The sequence below is a fragment of the Balaenoptera acutorostrata genome, chromosome 5 (assembly GCF_949987535.1).
Source record: "Balaenoptera acutorostrata chromosome 5, mBalAcu1.1, whole genome shotgun sequence".
Taxonomy (NCBI): Eukaryota; Metazoa; Chordata; class Mammalia; order Artiodactyla; family Balaenopteridae; genus Balaenoptera; species Balaenoptera acutorostrata.
Window position 1 is genome coordinate 74,329,825 of NC_080068.1, and position 6,681 is coordinate 74,336,505.

Consider the following 6,681-nt stretch of genomic DNA (forward strand, 5'->3'; position numbering starts at 1 on the left):
CTTATTTAATATCAAAACTAACTGAATGTTTAAACCATTTGTTTTCCTTCTGTTTTTTCATATATGTTTTCAAATATATGTATTATTTTAAGTAAAAAACAGAGAAGAGTTCCCTAATTACTATCATATTTAGTTCCTTATGTGTTGGAGCATTTCTTAGTATGTTTGAGACTTTTTCAAGTTTACCTTCAGAGGACATATTCCCCTTGGAATAGATTGATAATAACTTCATACAAGAAAGTTATTTGTTATCTTCAATAACAGAATCTATTTAATGGGACCAAAGATAGACCTTCTTCTCAATGCATTCTCTTTAGAAAATCAGGAAATAAGTTTCATAGGCTGAATAATTCAGGCCTATGCTATTTCTTTATTTAACTAACTACAACAGTGAATCTCAAACTGTATCAGGCATCAGGATCACACGGAAGGCTTGTGAAAACACAGATTCCTGGGCCTCACCTCAGATAAAGAAGGTCTATGATAAGACCTGATAATTTACATCGCAAATAAAATCAAGATGATACCGATGCTATTGATCAGTACGTAGACCACACTTTTGAGACGCACTGAATTAGAAGATAGGAACTGTTGATTTAAATCTCTATACAGAAATGATTAAATGTAGAGAATCTTGGTAACTGGCATAGGATGAGACATAGAATCTTATTTGAACAAAGTGCAGCTTCAGAGGGAGCTAATGTTAGCAAAATCTTTTAAAATGAATAAATAGATATTATGATTGAATTGATTGTAGGGGGTTTAGGAAATAAAGTTAGGAAATGCAGTTTAGAAAATGCAAGTTAACCTGGCATCAGCTGAGTATGATAATAAGTGAAATTTAAAAATAAGTACAGCATACATGCACTGTGTCAAACCAATCACAGTTGAAGGTTTACGACACACAACTTGGTGTAAAATGAGTAAATCTCACTCATTAAACACTCAGTAAACACTGTGACTCAGTAAACACATTATGGATGACACTCTGCAAATGTTGAATTTCAATGCATATTCCAGTTTTCATATCGGTTTTGTGAGATCATAAAAGCTATATATGCTAGTCAATTTATTAAGTGTACATATTACAATGCAAGAATGCTACCTGTTACCTTGATGATCACAGGTAGATCCAATGGTGATAACACCTTAGCAATACCCCAAAGTACCAACAGGAACAATTAGAAATAGCATGACTTTAAATTGATAAAAAAAAAAAATCTTAAGATGACAAATACCTAGTAATCTTCCACCTAAAGCTCAATCCTCAGAAGGGCAAATTAGAAACCCACTACCCGGAACGTTTCCCCATGCCTAGAAAAATGCACAAGTAGGATTTCTGTTGTTCAACATAGATTAATGAAACAGAGTCAGATTATGTCATTTTTTTTTCTTGGCAATGGACAAGAAAATCAGGACTGTAGCTATAGTTTTGTCATTGGGATGGATCAACCATTTCAATATAGGTGAGTTTTCTCCCTCTTGTGCTCATATTGAGCCTTGAGGGGTGGATAAACATGTTTCTTTTTCCTCTCAGAGTTTGGAACCAAGCGAGAGACAGAGAATATCCAGGCAGATGGAGGTCAAAATGAAAGCTTCATTTTTTAAAAGTTATGGGTCTCTTTGCAGTAACAATGGATTTCCTATTACTGTAAACAAAAACACCTTCCTAGTCACAAGTAGAGCTAGACATCTGCAGGTCTCCCCTACCTTACCTCCTGTCCCTATAAATGGACAGGATTTTAAATCCTTAAAATGGTAATGAAAAGAATTATTATATCACTGCATCGGTAAATCATTCCTGATAGTAAAACACACTTTCTGAGGTGAAAGTATCTAAGATAAAAAACAGAAAATATATGTGATCAAAGTAAATAGGAGGTGCTATTTCATGCATGCAACATGACTCCTGCTTCTTCAGGAGCCTGGTGAACAAATGGTCCACATTTGAGTGACTGACATTTATCAGAAGTACTAAATACTGAAAGTTCCCCATTCTTGGGACAATATGATGTTTCTAAATATTTCACAAATCCAAGTGAGGTCATGCTTTTTACACTGAGGCATCAAATTCAAAGATAGTCAAAAGTAATGAATATGCCTGTCAGACCGACTGTTTATCTTAGAAGCTTTAAAGATATAGAAAGTTGACGTTTTAGAAGAAGAGCCCTGTTTTAGTCAGCTAGGGCTGCCATGACAGAATACCAGTCTGGGTGGCTTAAATAACAGAAATGTATTTCTCACAGTTCTGGAAGCTAAAGCCCAACATCAGGGTGACATCATGTTTGGGTTGGTGAGAGAACTCTCCTCCCTCCCCCCTCCTTTCTCCAACCCTCCTCTCTAACGTAGGGGAGAGAGAGAGAGACAGAGAGACAGCGAGAGAGAGAGATGGAGAGAACAAGTGCTCTTCTTATAAAGGCACTAATCTTATCATGAGAACCTTACCCTCATGACCTCATCTCAACCTAATTATCTCCCAAAGGCCCCATCTCCAAATACCATCACACATATCACATTAGGGGTTAGGGCTTGAACATGAAAATTCTGGGGTAGACACAATTCAGGCTACAGCAAGCCCTAAAAAGAAAAAAAAATCCATCTCTGAACCCATACTTCTTGGTACATTTTACAACCAGTGTCATAACTGTCAGAGGATGGATATATGGCCCAGTATAATTTATGACAAGTGGCACTAAAGATCATGTTTTAGAAGTACATAACGCTCCTTCCTGATATTGATCTCAAAACATAGGTGCATCTTTCCCAAACATGGTGATTTCTCTTAATAACTCGTATCAGTTGTACCTCCAGCTGAAACCTCTGTTCTGGGCTCCAGACACCTGCCAAGTTGTTGACTTTCCATTTCTAGTTGGAAGCATAATAGACATCTCACACTTAACATACCCAAAACAGAGCTCTTAATCTCTCCTATTATTCTCCCCACTTTTCCTCCCACCATCTTCCCCATCTCATTTAGCACACTCCTGCCTTCTCTTTAAGCCCCCAAACCTTGGTTTCATCTTTAACTCCCCTGATTCTTTTATAGTTCACACTCTATTAACAAATCTTGTTGACACTAGCTTCAAAATAGATTTGGATTATGTCCATGTCTTACCACCATCACTACGGCCCTGCTTCAAATCACCGTCATCCCTCCACTGTTCAGTTTGATTTACTACTATAGCCTCCAAACTGGTCTCCCTGCTTCTGTGCTGCCCCACCTGTTTCAGACTATTCTCATTTCTGCAGCCTGAGGGATTCTATTAAAGCATGTCAAATTGAGACACTCGTCCTAAAACCCTCCAATGGCTTAATTCTCTATCTCACCTAGTGTATTTGTTTCCTAGGGCTTCTGTAACAAATTGCCACAGCTGGGTGGCAGAAACTTATTCTCTCACAGTCAGAGAGGCTAAAAGTCTGAAATCAAGGCATCAGCAGGGCGATCCTCTCTCTGAAGGCTCTAGGGGAGAATTATCCCTTGTTTCTTCCTAGTTTCTGGTGGTTGCCAGCAATCTTATTGTTCCTTGACTTGTAGCAGCAACACTCCATTCTCTGCCTCCATCTTCACATGGTCTTCTCTGCTGTGTGTCTCTCTGACAAATTTCCCCCCAGCCAATCTACTATGACCGTAGCTTAAATTGATTATATTTGCAAAGATCCTATTTCCCAATAAAGTCATATTCACAGGTACTGGGAGGTAGCACTTGATCTTTTTTTTTTTTTTTCTTTTTGGTGGAGGGGCACAGTTCAATCCACAACATTCAACGTAAATCCAAAATCCTTACAATGGCACACAAGCCCCAATTTTTTTGCTATTCAAAGTGTAATCTACAGACCAATAGTATCAGCATTACCTGGGAGCTTGCACACAATGTAAACTCTCTAGACTTCCTAAACCAGAATCATTTAAATGTGACATGTAGGTGATTTATACGCAAATTAAAATTTGAGAGGTACTGCCCCTCAAAATGATCCACCTACTTTTCCGTTCTCTTCATAAACTACTGACCTCCACATCTCTCCATTACCCTGCTTCAGTCATACTGGCCTTTTGAGTGTTTCTGAAGGGCCTGGAAAATTACTCTCACAGATGTTTACATAGAGTATTCCTTTACCTGCTTTGGATCTTTATGCAAATATCACCTCAGGGCAACTTTTCCTGGATACTCTAAATGAAAGTCCTCATCAACCCATACATTTTTCTTGCTTTGTTTTTTTTTTTACTACAGAACTTCCCATCATCTAATATGCTAAATATTTTACTTATTAACTTTGTTTACTGTTTTCTCTATCAACTAGAATATAAACTTTTTCAGCACAAGGATTTGAGTCTGAATTTTAAGCTCCTGGAATGATATGGGACATTCAAGACAGGCCACACAATAAACATGTGTCAAGTGAGCCTGTAAGCTCATTAATTTATTTGCCCACACATATTAAGTAACTCTTGTTATTTAAATCACCTGTATTATATGCTTCATGTAATGCTTTTTAAAAAAGATATGTAAGACTCATATAGGTGTATGATTTAGCAGACAAAAAATTATAATTTACCTAAACATTTGTGAATCAATTTATTCTTATGCTTCACTACCTCTCATGGTAAAACACACCTTAGCCCTAGTACAATACATCCTGTGAGAATAGATAAATGCTTTTATGCATTCTAAATTTATCCCTTTTAAGCTTCACAGGATGTTCCTTTGTTCTAAGACATAGAAATATGGTCACCAAGTACACGTGCACCATATCCTGCCTTTCTTACATTTTGTCCTTTTTCATTATATTTTCTTTCCATTTTCTTCTTCTCAAAATGAAGAGTCCTAATCTCCTCATTTGGTCCTAATACAATGGGCCTCCTGGGAATGTATTTCTTTCTACAATCATGACCTTTTAACTAGAATCTCACAGATAAAGTTATCAAAGCACAGCCAAAAGGGAAGAACGCAGGCACCTTCCTCTCTCCCCTCTCCATTGAATCCAAGTGGGCTCAGCCTATGTTAGGTTTCGTCATTTTTGTTTTTTTCTCTGGAAAAGAAAATATAGTCTCTACCCTAAAGAAATGTACAATCTAACTGGGGAGATGTGACTTCAGAGTAGGGGATTTCTTAGTTGTAATTTTGACCATCTTACCTTCAGATATTTGGAAAGGCCAAAAGGCTGAACACCTATGGACTGCAAGCAGTATAATTGAAAAACAAAAGTAATAAATGTACATTAGTTAACAACTGCTTACTGAAGAAACGTTTACATTGAGCATTATTAAATACGTAAATAAGAAAAAGCAACCGAGCCAATAAGGTTTAGGCCCCAGAAACTACTGGTTAGATATGACCAAAAAACTCATTGAGACTTAATTCTCTATTGGTGATGCAGAAATTCATGAGGTTATTGGTTTGTAAGGACCCAAGTAGGGGCTAAACAATTTAAGAGCACAGAGATCTTTTCAAAGGATAGAGAACAACCTCCTTGTTCAGATGATGCTTTGAGATACGGCCACCCATTTTGGCTCCCTCTTTGCGGATTCCACTTGAGACCTTAAAATCCAATAGCCAAGAAAGAAGTAGGAAACTCAGTGTTTAAGCATCAACTTTATGCTATACACAGTATTGGATGCATATACATTATATGATTTAATCATGATAACAATACTATAAGTTAGGAATCATAACAGTATCCCAATTTTACAGATGAGGAAACTGAGGCCTAGACAAGAAGTTGAATAACAACATGCCCAAATTCATACAACTAATCATGGCAAAAGCAGCAATTAATTTCAAGCCTTTTAATTTAATTCTTCATTTAATACTTTTTATTTTGAAATAATTTGACTCATAAGAAATTGCGAAAATAGTATAAAGAATTACTATTTTATCTGCACCTAGCTTCCCGCAATGATTGAATCTTACTTACATAACCACAGTGCATTGTCAAAACTAGGAAACTGATATTGGTATAATACCATTAATTCAAGTCCAGATTCTATTTGGATTTCAAAGGTTTTTACATTCAACCTTCTGTGTGTGTGTTGTGCATATAGTTATATGAAAGGTAGATTTACGTAACCATCATAAAAATCAGGATACAGAACTGTTTTGTCACCACAAACAAAATACCACGTTCTCATATTATGCCTTAATAGTCTACCCTAATACTTGGCAACAACTGATCTGTTCTCCATCACTCGAGTTCTGTTATATAATTTAAGCCTTCTTAAAACCAAAGCCCATGATTGTTTAATGAATGGTCATTTCTTTTCTTAAGTATTATTTGCATTCTTCATAAATGGTATACCACAGCACATATTCAAATGTGCATATACATGTATAGGTGAGCTAAAGATTGAACATGGATTTAAATGCACAAAAGAGAAAAATATCATATGCTTTCATCTCTATATCCATATTTATAATTGTTCTAAAAGCTAGTTTTGGCTTTGTCTTTTATTTATAATATCTATCTGAATTATAGTCCTTACTATATAAGACTGTTTAAAACTTTATACATATGCCTGAATTTTGCATTTTGCTTCACAACTTTAAATGGTAATAAAAAGAAAATTTTACATTTAAATACATCTAACTGATGGAAAAGGTAAAAATAAGTGATCTCAAATAAAATATTATCTTGGAAACTGCTATTTTTCCATTTTGAATAACACCACTGTTAGTCTTTAATAAT